Source organism: Patagioenas fasciata, chromosome 1 (assembly GCF_037038585.1).
Source record: "Patagioenas fasciata isolate bPatFas1 chromosome 1, bPatFas1.hap1, whole genome shotgun sequence".
Lineage (NCBI taxonomy): Eukaryota > Metazoa > Chordata > Aves > Columbiformes > Columbidae > Patagioenas > Patagioenas fasciata.
Window position 1 is genome coordinate 167075425 of NC_092520.1, and position 15715 is coordinate 167091139.

A 15715-nucleotide genomic window follows, 5' to 3' on the forward strand; every position below is an offset into this window, starting at 1 on the left:
ATTTCAGTACAGACTCATGGATTCATCGGATTCATTTTTGGATCTTTTGCAGGTAAGTATATGCATAGAGAGTTAGAGGTGAATAGGTGCAAATGTAAGGATTAATTAGGTATGCATGCATATAGTTGAGACAACTGGATGCTTATGGGTAGTGCAGCTGCAGAAGGACAATGTGCAATTGTAGGTTAATCTTTGAGTATAGAAATTGTTTTATCTGTTTTGCACATGAAATGTCCTAGGTCTTAATTTTCTAAGTATTGCAGATATTCTTTATTTTTAAGTGTTATTCTTTGCAATACAGTTAGAAATAGGATTTTTCAGACCTGATTTTTTTTTTCTTTTTTAGTCTCTTGGTTTTTATCAGCTTTGTCAGGGAAATAGGTAAACAGAAACACTTTCCTACAAAAGCGCATGTGCAAAGTGTTGAAGATTAGAGTCACAAAAGATTAGTGGGTCAAATTCTTTTCAATGAGCAGTGCAGTTTGTATCTTGATGGGACAGTGCTGGAAGAGAGAAAGTCAAGCGAGGAGTAAACATACAGGAAGATGGCTGTGGATGGAGGGTTTCGTACAAGGGTAAGCAAGAAAACACGCAACACGTGTGTTGCCAGAGCCTCTAACTGAAGGAAATAGGAAGCTTTAGATTTCTGCTCTGTTGTGGAGACTTACAGAGCTGCACCTTGGTTTGGAACATAACAGCAATTCCAGTATATTTAAAAGGAAAACCACATGCTGACATCTTAGGTAAAGTGGGTCTTGGTTTCAGCCTGTGACATAATGCCTGTATAGCTGTAAAACCTACAGGGACTTCTCATCCAGCTCCTCATTCCCCACCGGCTCTCTGGTAAGAAGCAGACAGATCCTTCTACTCCAAAGGGGACACAGGTTGGTTCTGTGCCCATGGGATGCTGGAGATGCACATGTTCCTTGTTTTCCAGGAGAGTATTGTTACTGAGTTCTCCCTAGCTGGATTTAAATTGCTGACAGCAGTATGTTTTATTGCTCAGCCTTCATTCAGCACACCAAGCAGAGCCATAGACCCGTGGGAAAGGCAATGTCATGTTTAATGGGACTTCAGAGCAAAGCACTGACCTGCGAGAACTGTCAGTTTTCTGATAGGGGAGTAAGCACCCTCCCAAAGCAAAAGCTGCTGGAACATTTTGGCACTGTTCATGTAGGTTCTCCAGTGCAACATCTGAGCAGCTTTCCATTCCTCACGGCTACTGGGCTTTCCAAGATTAAGGGGCACAAAGAACAGCTCTTGAGGAGCAGAACTTCAGGTGTCTGCCACTTCATTGGCAGATCAGTTTGTTGCAAGGTCAGGCTGTGCCCTGTAGCAGCAAAGCTGCTCACATACCCACTTCCAGGGTATGGAGCTTTGGGCTGAACTTGGAGGCATTTGTTCCTTCCTGAAGTTTGCTTTGGAAAGACCCAATGAAGATCAGAACAATTCTGGGAAGTTAGCAGCCCGCCCTGGGCTCTTGCAAACTGTGCATCCCTCAAAAGCACCAAGAAGAGTCCCAGTCTGGGTGAGCGCTTGTGGCTGGGATTTTTCTTGCAGAGACTCTATAATCTACCTCTACCTGACAGAATATCTGGAACTACAGCAGAACTTGCAACTCCTGCTAAGTTTTGCTTTAACTACTGCCATGTAACCAAAATTATACTTCTCTGACTAGGAATCCTGTGTTGCTTAGAAGTTTGAGAATGGAAAGGCTGGAAGACACGTCTCTCCTTCCACCCATCCTTCACCTCACTTCCTCTACGCACAAAATTGTAGCACTCTTTATGTAGTGTTTCAACTGATCAAGAAGGATCTGTCCTTTATAACTTAGAAAAAGGTAAGAGATTCCTGCCTGGGATCAAAATAACATAGCTTACTATGTTGCATATATTACTATGCTATGTTGGGCTTTTTGTTGGTGGTTTTTTTTTGGTTTGGTTTGGTCTTTTTTTTTTTTTAATGATCCTGGATAGTTATCACATTATTTTTATAGCATTCAGTGAGTGGTAGTGCAGCTAGTATTCTTTGAAAACTTAAAAGCTGCTTTCTGCAGTCTGATATTTAGTGCCTGTGTGCAAACCAGTGGTTGTGCATGTGGGATATATGTCTGTTTTGCAAACAGCTAGAAGAAGTTGTATACACAAATCAACAAACAAAAAGCAATAAGGACGAAAATGAAACAAAACAAAACACATGAAAACCCAAACCAAAACAAAAAACACATCACAGCACATTCTGCATAATTATCCTGGGATGGGAACAGCATAATAAGCTGTATAACTTTCTTGGGCTGGGAAACAGTTCCAGGAAAACACATTTAACCTTCCCCAGCACAGCCTCATTATTTCAAAGATTTACAGAAAGAGAATTGGACTTTATAGATACCATATACTCTGAATTAAGGAGTTCCATTTAAAATAAAATGTCGATATGTTAATACACCAGCATAATGCAAATAACTGTTAGCGGCTACATCTTTACCAGAATAAGAAAAATACTATAGAAAAAAGTGAGTAAAAAGTCCCTGTTCAGCTGCAGGCTTCGCTGGTTCTTGCAGAACTGTGAATGTCTTGTTTAATGTCCATACAGAGGCACTAACTTTCTTTGCCGGGAGTTTGGAGGTTATATGCTGGTTTGAGTGAGTTCAGCCTTTTTCAGATGTGAACAGAGAGAGTAATGAAATGCTTGGGTTTGCGGGGCTTTGCATGCCAGGCTACACCTTGACATTGTGGAGAAATGTATAGAAACTTGCAAAAATTCTAGTTACTGGTAGGTCAATGTAGCAGACAAATTGTTGTATTTTTTAGAGTTTTGGGATTTGACATGACTTATGAGATTTTATGAGGAAATGCATTCTCTGTGTCTTTTCTATGCTGCAGCTGTAATGAATGTGAAGCCTAAAAGATTCCAGGTGTAATAGAGGTAAGCATTGAAATAAAGCATGTTGTTCAGATTTCCCTCACCTATTCAACATACATGTCTGTTCCTTACATGTAATTATCAGAGTATTGTGTTTTTAAACACACGTAGCAAGGTATTTTTAATTATACATGTATTCAGTCACACACAATGAGAGTAGGTGGAGGAGGAAAATACAACAATTACAGGATGTCTTACCAAAAGTAGAAGTCATAAGTCTTGATTTCTAGAATACCCTCTTGAGCATGCACTCACCTTTTATTTCATGTGCAGTTTTTAAGCCAGACCTCACTTTTGTTGTCTGTGATCATCATTAGAGCACGATGCTTGAGCACCAACTCCCTGGGACTGAGAGCTCAAACGTGATTGTGACAACTGGTGCCTACAGAATAGGAGATGAGTTCTCTCTCCTCAGCCTCAAGCTGAATAATCGAGGGTTCTTTGTTTGAGCACACTACTTGCTTCATCTACAGGAATATCAGCTGTTATGTGCAACTATATAATTCTGCAATATATTGTGATTTCTCAATAAATGTGATTTCTTATTAGCAGAGAGAGCATGACGGTATCAGGCACACCTGGAAGCTGTAGAGGGTACAAGTGAGGGAAGCCAAATTATAAGAGATATTAATCCTCATTGAAATCCAGTAAAATAAAAGGTATGTAATAACTGCTGTGCTCTGAAGTTATGCAAAAATATGATAAGGCTTGTTCGGTTTAAAAAAAAAAAAAAAGAGAGACAACAATTGATAAAAGAAGTTTAAAAGGAGCATCTGAGCACCCTTTTCTACCCTCCTGAACAAGTTCTAAACAGGTCTGGAATGCTTTTATCACTTTTCTAGTATAAATAGCTACAAACAAATAGAGACAATGAAAGGTATGTGAAAGCTTAAAACTCATGAAATTCAAATACTGTGCAGAAACATAAAAGAAGCTGAATAGGTAGTTTTTCTTTAGATGTATTTATATGAGTGGGTTTGCATGAAGTTAAAGTGTGAGCTGTATCAATGAAGATTATTTGGATTAGTCATACTATATTTCTGCCCCTTACTTGGGTGAATATAGTCAAGGTTTTAGTGCAAATATTTAGGTTTAAATTCACCTTTCCAGGACTATTCTTTCACATTTTTTACAGGTAATGCAGAAGAACTAGTTTTCTAAAATATTCATGAAAAGCAAAAGTGAGAAGCATGATTAACTTTTGGTGATAATTTACTTCTGATCAATATACACAAAAAATACATATTTGAACAAGGATAAAAGCAACACAAAATTTACAAAGATTAAGAAATTAAAATTAAGCATAAGGATTTCCCAAGGATTTCCAATAATTCGCACTGGTTTATCTTGTGATAAAAATAACCAAAGGAGCCCTCTTTCCTTTGACTTCCTTTACATTTTGATTATCTTACTCTCTGTAAGACCTTTTCCCCCCAAAACCAACTTTGTTTGTTTTCTTTTTTTTAATTATGAGTACAAAGGCGGCAGATGACCCTTCAATTCATGAACACAAAACATTGTGACTGTAGAAAATGAAAAAACATAAACCTGAAAGCAACTGAAATGCAACATCTAGGATTTTTTGTTTTAAAAATTAATAACAAAATAACAAACACTGTTATCTTAGGCTGTCTACTGCCTGGGTGTCCTAAGAGCCTTCTGGCCAATGAAGAAATACAGCAAACTTAAACTCATCAATTACCGACCGTCTCAACTTCAGAGTTGAAAAACCATTTCATACTGTTGTTTTTGGCAGTAGACTGTTCCTACTTCAGTTCTAGATGAAATGGTATAAAAGGATCAAAGGTGAGCTTGGATTTCAGTGGCATAGTCTCTGTGTTTCTGGAATACCTCTGGGTTGTCTTTTCTTTTTTCTCTTGTGATCTTTTGTTTCTGTGGCAGTGGTGCTTTCTCACACTGCTGATGTTCCAGGACAGAAAGCTTTAAAGATGGGACCTTGTGGGTCCCTTCCAGCTCCGGACATTCTATGGTTCTCTGAGTTATTGGAGGGTGGATAAAAGCTATCCAAAACAGAAGAAGCAACAGACAGCTCTGGAATAGCTGGTAGCACAGTAGTTACTAGCAATGCTCTTAAAAGAGCTTGGCACTGAAATTGTTTAATACTGTCATCAATGGCCCTGGTAGAAATGCAGTAAAAATGCTGGTTTTATCTGTTGACAATATAAATTTCTAAGCAGTGTCAACACAGGGTAGGCTATTGTATAAAAGTCACTTCTCAGGACTGGATTAGTAGAAATGAGATAAAATTCAATAACAGATAATACAAGGTGATCCACCCTGGTACTGGTGTCAAACCATTGAAAGCTAGAAGTTTGCAAAGAACTAAGGTGGAAATGCACTTGGCTGTCCTACAGAACAGCAGGATTATAAATTGCTGAAGTCGTTTAGCCAGAAAATGTAGTGATTGTGTTGAAATGGTAACTCCAGTAGAAACAGGGCTGTTTCTGCTGCAAGACACTAGTGATGCTCATCTGGAATACTCAGTTTTGATTACCTATGCTCAAGATGAAGAAGTTCAAACTAAAACAAATACAAAATGAATAAGGGTGAATAAAGAAAACAGGGGGCTTATCCTCTGCAGAGAGCTAGAGCTTCTTATCTGAGGCTGGACAAGTCAAAAGGGCATGTGGTTATCAAGATATTCAGTAGGAGGATAAAAACTGGAAGAAAAATTACCATTTAGGCTAAAAGCCAATGTTTGTATAAGAACAAAAAGGGAGAAAACAATTATAAATAAACTCGAGCTGGAAATAAGGCAAAAGGTGCAGACTGCTGGAACAATATATTCTGGGACTATCTTTCAAGGAGGACGGTGGCAGGGGGGAGAAAAAGAAAAGTTATTTTAAGCTAAGGCTATGAGCATTTTTTAATGTGAATACATAAAACACTACTTGTAATAATACAAAGCTAAGCTTTGTGATCCGGGAGGTTCATTCTAATTTTGTGCTTCCTTAAAGCACTCTGAGCTAAGAAATTATGGGAATTTCCATCCCGTCTTCTGTTTATTTTACAGTGCATGTTTAAATTTGAGGTACTCCTGTGAAAGTAACAATGCCTATTGCAAGCTGACATATTTTACATGTGAATTATTTCTGCACAGAACAATGTAAAACTAGATCATATTAAAATTTCCTGTTTTCAACGGTTATAGTCTTGCTGAAATCTTAAAGCAACAGTGGAAATAAGTTTTCTAAACTTGTGCATTTATTTTCTCCCTGAATTTTTTTACCTTCTTACTCCTTTGCATTAAGAAACTCCTACTATAAGATAAATAAATGAGCTTTTAAAGAGCCAAATTGACGTTTAGACAGGTCCCTTGATGTATAAAGTCACGTGTGTGGACTTACTGGTACAGTTCCTGGGGGGGAGTACATGAAGTAACTGAAAGTTTGTTCTAGAATTCAATTTTTATAAAGAGGCAAATATTGTCTTTTTATATTTATTGGAAATGGTAGTGAAAGCCTTACAAACATTGGAGTGAATCACTATTGTTGGTGATATGAAGTTAGAGAAGAATATGCAGATTTCTCCCTTTCTTGGTTCTATGCCCCCTGGCTTGTAGGCCAAGATGATACAGTTTGCTGCAACTGTGTATCTATAATAAAATATATTATACATTATAAAAATAGTAAAAAAAAAAAAAAAGGTTGTAAATAAAAAAAAGAAATGGAAATGCATTATTTTGTACTGGATTACATTTTTTTTTTTATTATGATTTATAGTTCTGTCATATATATGTGAAAAGTAAATCATAGGGACAGGATTGTCTCCTAGAAATGTTTTAAGACATTAAATACAGAACAAAAGTAGAACCTACTTTATTCTGGAAATATGGAAAAAGTGGTTCTTGAAATAATCTGTTAAGTTTTAAGAAAGAAATATTCAGATTCATCTTTTATATATTAAAATAAGAGGACCAAAAGCAATTCTAAAATCACGATGAAACAATGACAATACTGAATAACTTGGATGATGTATGCTTAAAAACAAGTTGTTTTGTAAATTGTTGAGCACATTTTTGGAAAATGTGGTCTGATCCTCATCCAAACTTTTAATGTGTCTCCTTTTTATTTCTGAAAGCATGAGGATCTAAGGAATGTGCTTGCACTGTATTAAAAAGAATAATAATTGCATAATTTAAAAATATTCAAATGTAAAACTAATTACCATTTTATTTCTCATTGGTTAACAGATTCTTCCAGCAAAAATGATATATTTGAAATGCCAGGTGAGGGTCTATCTTGAAATTTTCAACACCTGAGAGGTATAAACACATTTTCATGTTTATACGGAATGAATAGTATATAATATTTGTTAAAATTTTGGTGGTGATAATTTGTGTTTTGAAGTGTCTCCTGCTCATATTACAATAAAGGTTTGACACTGCAGTGCTAAAGACTTTCCTTACGAATATGCCTTGGCACGTACACAAGAAGTCAGGAGAAGGCAGCTCTGGCCACCTCTACCACTACTCTGGAATGGCTGAGTACAATAACCACAACCCTGAACCAGGATAAATCACTGCTGGGTTGTGCCTCGTGTAAGACATTCTTTCTGAGCACCAGAGGTTAAATCCAAAACTTAGGAGCATGTGCTAATCCTCATAGAATCATAGAATCATTTAGGTTGGAAAAGACCATCAAGATCATCAAGTCCAACCATAATCCAGCTCTGGCACTAAACCATGTCCCTAAGATCCTCACCTGCACGTCTTTTAAACACCTCCAGGGATGGCGACTCCACACTTCCCTGGGCAGCCTGTTCCAATGCCTGACAACCCTTTCCAGGAAGCAATTTTTCCTAATATCCAATCTAAACCTCACCTGATAGAACTTGAGGTCATTTCCTCTTGTCCTATCACTTGTGAGAAGAGACCAACACCCTCCATGCTACAACCTCCTTTCAGGTAGTTGTAGACAGCGATAAGGTCTCCCGTCAGCCTCCTTCTCTCCAGGATAAACAGCCCCAGTTCCCTCAGCCACTCCTCATCAGACTTGTGCTCCAGAACCTTCACCAAAGCTTTTTCTATTTGCTATCATATTATAGGTTTCCTTTTTTTTTTTTTCCTATCCCTCCTCTCTTAAAAAGCATGAGATTTGTTCTTCTCTCGCCTGCAGTCTTTCTAGAAAGACTTGACAGCTTTCAAAACTTTTGCTTGCTAGAAGATGTATGATTTCACATATTTCTGAACAGTATGTGTCAGACCTGTGAGGTTCTTAAATGTCTGGCTGCTCTGTGAGGAATGCAAGGGTGAAAATCACATCCTCAGTTACCCTTCTCAGCTGCCTTCTCAACACTGAGACTGTCCTCACATACACAGGACTTGCTTCACCAGCACCCTAAGCTTCTGCTTGCTGACATCTCAAGTAGCTTAAGTTTCTATCTCCACACGTATGTGCTGTGCCAAGCCATTAGGGCAGCAAAATGCTCAGTTCTCAGCCTTCATGCTTAAAATGCACTGGGAGGATTCAGCCTTGCACAAAACATAAATGAAGAAAAAAAGGTTTAATCTTCTTTTGGTGGTTTTGAATTTGTTGTTGTTTGTTTTGTTTTGGTGTTTTTGTTTTGTTGTTGTGTTGGTTTTTTTGTTTGTTTGTTTTGTTTTTCCCCTAACCACCATCTGTAAATACAGGTTTGCTTTGTGTACAGAAGTTTCGGGTTTAAAGCTAGCCTCTTGATTTGAGACCGCCTTCCTAATTGCAGGGGGGCTACATTTTAAAGCACTTTTGAGGGCAATAGTGATTTAGTTCAGGTGCTCATTAGGACCCAAGTTGTTAGGGGTCAGGGGAATTCTCCTGACACTGGACCCATTGACATTACATCTGAGAACGTGCATCATATTTCATGCTTCTTTATCTCATCTTTACTGAAAACGACAGTTTTGTTGTTCTTATTTAGTTCTCTGCTGTGTTCACGGAGAAGAGCTTGTTTGTGTGGAATGTGTTGTGTGTTGTTCTTTTTTTTTTTTCTCCTGCTGCCTGGACTGATTTATTTTGTAAAGAAATAAGCAATTTTTAAATGATCTAACAGATTACTCTAATGATTTTGCTTTTTACATATCTCAGAGTTCTGACCTACAATAGCTAACTGTGTAATTATTCCATTTTGAACTCGGCCCCCAGATATGTCTCATACAAGGAAAATATCTTGATTAGGTTTATCCCAGATGTGAGATAGATGAGGCTAAATGTGGAGAAAACATTTTCCTCCTCGTCTTGTCGCTAGTATTCCAGAATAGGTTGTTTGTTTCTTTGTTCTGTAATATGAATCTGATAAAGAAAGCTGTTTGAATTTTCTTGTAGGGAAAAATGGCTCTTCAAATAAATGTTTGTAAGTCGCCTATTCAAATAGAAGACATGCACAATCAAACAATTAATCCAGGAAATGATTTATCAGATTTATTAAAAAGATCTAACCTTCTATTATAATTAGAGAATAAAAGTATAAAATAGATTTGATATGGGCAGCCCTAGTAGTGGAAAATATTATATTAAGATCTTAGCAGCAATGTAACTTATAGGTGATACAACATATAATGACAAAGATGATAGGGCAAATAAGTAACAGGCAATAGTAACTCAGATCTGTTGAGTCATTTTCACTCCCATAATATCATTGGAGTGAAATTTAAAATTAACATGGTGAAAAAACACATGGTGAGGGTAAGAGGCAGGAAAAATTATACACATATATATATGCATATGCAATATTTACATGTACACATATTTTATATGAATATATAATATTTAATATTCTTACTGGCTATAATGTATATTTTATATAATGTATAAAACAGTTTTCTGACTCTTTTATTTGTAAATTTAATGAGTTTCTAAGATACTCTGTATTGGGGTTTTTTTTGTTGTGTTTTTTTTGTTTGTTTGTTTTGGGAAGGGGGTAAGATTGTTAAATTAACTTTTCTCCCTTTTCTGCATTCTTTTCTTTTAAGGCAAAAAGCAGATTGGACCAGACCAGGTAGAAGGTTTTTGGAATTTTCAGGAAGATTTCTAATGGCCACATGGATAAGCTAGTGTATGACTAAATTAGGAAAATAAGGGTGAGGAAAATTATAGATTTTTTTTTTTTAAATGTACTAGCTGCACCCCAATAGTTGCTTGTGACCATGTTTTCATTCCTCAGTAAGTGAAATGAATGTATCAGTGTGCTGAAGGTGGCATTTTCCAATCAAATAATGTGTTGCAGATTCATAGCATGCGTTTTTCTCCCCAAAAATGAGAGCCATGCAACCTGTCCTAAGTTTTGTTACAGCATTTCTTAACATGCCATGATACTCAAATTAGTAATAAAACAAACCACAAAAAAAGACCATTGTAATATTTGAGTAAAGTATTGTGCAACAGATGACTTGAATTAAGTGGATTTTTGTACGGCTAATGTAGATCTTTCACTGTATTCTCTATTCAAGTACCATTTCTGGAAAAGTTTTCTTATGCCATAACCACAGTTATTCTCCTGGGTACACCATTTTTACTATGTAAACAAATTGAAAACATTTGAAGTGGAAATTATGTTCCTACTTACACTTAGATTGCTCTTTTCCTTCTCTGGAGTAATTACATTTGGAAATAATACAGGGTGTTTCCAAAAATGGACCCAGTTTCAAAGATTTAGTGGTTTGAAATTCGGTCCATCTCTTTGAAACACCCGATATTATCCAAATAGAAGCACTCCTTTCATGATGGGAACTGCCACATACATTTTCAGGTAACTTGTGTAAGCATATCACATGGAAAGATAAGTGAAATCAAACGAGGAAGCAAGCTCTGTGGAATCTGGAGCAAGAGGACTTGAAAGGAGAGCTGGTCCTGGGTTTCAGTCTCCTCTTTCGTAACTCTCACATGCATATAAACTCTTCTGCTGTTAAATCACAGCGTGTGCTTGGATTTTTTGATCTCTAATGACTCATACCCTTGAAAACACATTATTCCCAGAGAAGATCGTGCAAATACTTTTAAGTTTGTCAGCAATGAATTCATTTAACTTTCAAATAAAATCCTGCTTGAAGATTTAATTTGGCATGAGATTTTAATAATATTTTTATTTTTAATACATCTGGAAGATAAGGTGATGAATGGAATATAATTTTGACAAGCTTAGTCACAAATTCTGTAGACCTAAGCTTCAGCAGGTAAGATATTAATATTTGATGTCAGCAGTATATAAAAAGGAACAAATTTGTAAAACCTTTAATACCGTTACACATAGTTTTCTGTGTATACAGAGGTACATCTCAGAAATTAATCTTTCTGATAGACTGAGAATCTGAGAAATACTTTCCAAAGAGACCTGAAAGATGACTCCTGAAAATAGGTTGTTTCATAATTTGTTACAGTGTACCTGTTAATAATTAATGCTCCTAATATTATGCGTTTCAGAACTGTATGAAAAATGTCAAACTCTTCAGAGTGTCTTTATAATCCCTACGTTTATTTGTTGTTACTGCAGCTTCTACTTTTATTCTGCATTTGTAGAGGTCGACACTTCTGGTTTCGTACCAGACCATTTTTATAGTAGGTCTATAAGATCTCAGGTGTTAGAATGAACACTAGACTTTTTTTTTTTTTTTTTTTTTTTTTTAATTTGAGATAATCAGAAGCAAACACTGAAGTTGTGGCCTTTGGTTTTCTTCCTTATTGCACTTTACATGACCCAAATAAAAATTCTTGACTTCTAAGGTCAAATATGTTAAAGAGTTAGAGTGTAATACCGTACCCCATGGAATTTTTTGGTGAAATCTGTTCCAGTAGACTGGCTAGTGAACTAAATCAAGCCCAAATTATCTCTCTATGCTGAGCAAAACTGAATTCCATGCACATGTTTAGTATGCTACTTGAAGACTTTAATATTTATAAAAAAATGAAGTTGTTGTGATTTTTAGTTTCAATGCATTTTAGGAGATAGAATTTTTATGCTCACAGTGGACTTTGAAATCTCTGCTTTCTCTGGTGGTGTCAGTAACCATGGGTCAAAGATTAGGTTTTAACAGTCATAAGTCTTCAAATATTTTGGCTACACACTTTCTTTTCCCCATATTCCATAGTTCTTTTCTGTTAAGTTTAGAAAAGGATATGTATTCTTGTCTACTTACATACAAAAGCTCTGATATACTCCTAGTATCTTACTGCCTGCTAGTATTGCTTTAAACAATCTGACAAACAATAGTTTGGCATTTATCCTTTCCCTTTCAGGACAAGCTACACAGTCAAGAGGCTTGCTATGGAAGCACCGCTCTGCAGTCTTAATGTGAAACAACATGATCTTCAGAGCAGCTCCTGCCTTCTAGAGGGATTTACACCAGAATTTCAGGTCAGCTGACAAGCATATTGCCTTATTTGAGTAGACCAAGAACCTATTGCCTTATGACAATTCCTTTGTGCTGGAGGAGCGGAGATACTTGTCCTGGATATTGGGCAGTGTTCTGCCCCTGTAGGCAATGTGCTGCTGAGATGTGTCTAAGCCATAAAATTTTCTAGTGTAACTGTATCAGACAGGTTTCACGTGAAAAGCGATCAAAGCCTGCAGTTCAACTGAGTGAGGCAAAATTTAGTGGCTAAGCATTATTGCCAGTGACTCTGAGATTTAGATCCAACAGTGGTCTAAACTTTAAGAAAGGTTTTTTTCCTCAGCCTTCATTACAAAGAAAGGACATACATCCACATGTGTGGCTGCCGTGCTTGTAACCTGTCCAGTCATTCTGTGAGATATCGAAGAGTTGGACACGTTCAAGCACGAGTCCCTTCATGCATCTGAGAGCATGCTCAAATCTGAGCTTGCATGTGCATTTGGCTGTCTTTATGGACCTGTCTGGTTTGTGAGAACGGGGCTGCACTGTTAACCAAAACATATTAAAATGGCAATTGGAACCTTTCAAAATTATTTCCTTTGCTGTGTTGCTTCTTTACGGCAAGTTGGCCTAGTTTTAGAACAAAGTTTTTCATTTCTTCACTGATCTTATAAAGTCAACACATTTTCTTTCTTGCTGGTAGTGAAACAGGTGTATATCGCAGAGAACAGGAGCTATGAATGTTCTGTAAAGACAGATTGTAAAATATTCTGTTTAGAAACCAAGGCACTGACATTCTTGCTGGCTGACTGCTGTCATACAAGAAGTGGTAGATGATACACTTAGGGAAATCAATGAGTAAAAGTAAGTAATGTCAACTGTAACTAATAATCCTATTGTGCGAGACAAAGTTGTACATAGATTGTTTAAAAATTATATAGTATGTAGTATAGTATATAGATTTTTAAAAAATACTCCCTTTCCTCAGAAAATTTATCTATAAGAGGAGAGTCATTTACATCAAAGGACACATCAATGGGCCCCTCAGTTCAAGAAGGACAGGGAACTGCTGGAGTGAGTCCAACACAGGGCAACAAAGATGATGGAGTGGAGCATCCCCCTTATGGGGAAAGGCTGAGGGAGCTGGGTCTCTTTAGCTTGGAGAAGAGGAGACTGAGCGGTGACCTCATTAATGTTTATAAATATGTAAAGGGTGAGTGTCACAAGGATGGAGCCAGGCTCTTCTCGGTGACAACCAATGGTAGGACAAGGGGTAATGGATTCAAACTGGAACACAAAAGGTTCCACTTATATATGAGAAGAAACTCCTTCTCAGTACCGGTGCCAGAACACTGGAACAGGCTGCCCAGGGGGGTTGTTGAGTCTCCTACTCTGGAGACATTCAAAACCCGCCTGGACACCTTCCTGTGTAACCTAAGTGTTCCTGCTCTGGCAGTGGGATTGGACTAGTTGATCTTTCGAGGTCCCTTCAAGTCCCTAACATTTTGTGATTCTGTGACACAGGAAAATTGACAATAGAATGAGTAATAAATATCGTTAATTACAGCATTGTTGAAAAAATAATTTATAGTCATTTATTATTGTGTTTCGCTCAAATGAACTTTTAGTCGTTTGATTAAATTTTGGGACTGTGAAGACAGGAGTCTAGCTGGGATAGGGAAAATCTGCCAGCTTTTTGGTGGATGTGTAGCAGGTCCAGTAAAGCTGCATTGCTGGAAGCAGTGCAGCCACCAATCTTGTAATAATCTGGTAACTGACCTTGTAAATAACCTCATAAATGTGATCATCTTAGGAGATTTGCTAATTCTCTTAGTAGTGAAGTAGCCAAGAACACACAATGAGGAGAGTCAGGGCCAAAATCTTCCAATTTACTGGAAAGCACTTTCAAAAAGTAAACAAATCCTTTCAAAACAAAATTCTGATTTTCAGTCAGATGGGATTTTCTATCTTTATGAAATACTGGGCAATATCTTTCACCCTCACTGAAAGACAGCATTTAGTCATAAATCCAAATTTTATAATAGAAGTGTTTTAACTAAAGCGTAGTTTAAAGGCACACATACTAGGTTCTCAGTGATATTCAGTAAAACACAATTGCAGTATTTCACATATCTTGATAATGTCATGCCCATCTTCTGCTTGCAAATGAAAATATTTGTTGTTTTTGTTCACTAGTTTGTGTTACATTTTTCCTCTAAAGCCTGCTAGTCCTGAAGAAACCCCGAAGCGGAAAGTTGGAGTCTCAAAATTACACTGATTTTGGCCTTTGGCAAGATTTACTTAGTAATCAATTTTGAGTATTCTATAAAAATATCTGTACATAATTGTGTAACTGTTAAGAGTTAAGAAATATTTGGAAAACATTTTCATTTCAAAACTAGGGTTAAATGAAGAAGCAGGTTCTTATCTGTGAATATATGAGAGTTGATGCATCTCTTTCTGTTTTGTTCCAATCTTATACTGTTTTCATTTTAGTAGCCATGAAATCATGGTTTGGTTTCTTCTGAAGTAAACCCACGGTATCCTGCAATACTTTCAAAGCAGTATTCAGAAAGATAGTGGCATTTACTAGTATTTGATTCTCTCTCTCTCTTCTTCTCTGAAAATCAATGTTTATATTCTGTTTATTTATAAGTATTTAAATATAACCCTTTGTGTAATACAAGCTTGATAATTATTTTAAGTGAAAATTAGCATTCTATGTGCAAATATAGCAAGGTATGAAGGCACTATAATGGATTACTATTAAAAACATCACAGTAAGACTTTCTAATTTTTTACATTTAAAAAGTATATATTATTTGGTCCGAAGTTCTCATTATTATTACAACCTGACAAAACTGAAAGAATAACCCAGAAAGGTAGCTGAAATGAAACAAAAAATAGCTAAAACATTAACGTTAAGATGATATATTATTTTCAATATTATTTTAGATTATTTATTTTCAATATTATTTTATAGTATTTATTTATTTTATTATATTATTCCCACTGAAAAAAGCAAAACAATATTTTCTGTCATAGAGTACTTTGTATTAAAAAAAATGAAGACTACAGTAAAGCTAATTCCCATTACAGTCTTGAAAACTGAAACATATTGGAGAGTATAATCTGTGTATAACTAAGTCCCAGAAAGATCTTTTGTCTTTGATGAGACCATGGAAAAAGAAGATCAAAGATCAATGCATCTCTGGCTTTGCTTTCTGATTTCTAATTTAATGTGCTGCACAATCTTAGCTCATGCACTTTTCGCACTGAGATCAGTTTTCAGGAGCAAGCTATAAACAGCAGCAAAACAACAGCAAGGAAGAAAGAAGCCAAGATATCACCTTTTCACATTCAAATGCTGGCTAATGCAACATTAAGAGAATAAAACAAGATGAGATGGCAGTATGAAGGAAAAAAATGTGAAGAAGGTTTTCTTAAGGATTTTGACTAATTATTACC

At 36.4% G+C, this 15715-nt stretch overlaps 1 long non-coding RNA gene across 3 annotated transcripts; it reads left to right on the forward strand.

Moving 5' to 3' along the window:
* The first annotated feature begins 1481 nt into the window (after positions 1-1481).
* Positions 1482-15248, forward strand: LOC136097381 (uncharacterized). Of its 3 annotated transcripts, XR_011737250.1 has the most exons (8): positions 1482-1528; positions 1679-1840; positions 2883-2925; positions 3472-3581; positions 4550-4728; positions 7136-7171; positions 9893-10000; positions 12153-15248. It is a non-coding gene; the product is annotated as an uncharacterized lncRNA (long non-coding RNA). The 3 variants fall into 3 exon arrangements; XR_011737249.1 differs by having other exon boundaries at positions 1518-1840; XR_011737251.1 differs by lacking the exon at positions 4550-4728 and having other exon boundaries at positions 1518-1840.
* The last annotated feature ends 467 nt before the right edge of the window (positions 15249-15715 follow it).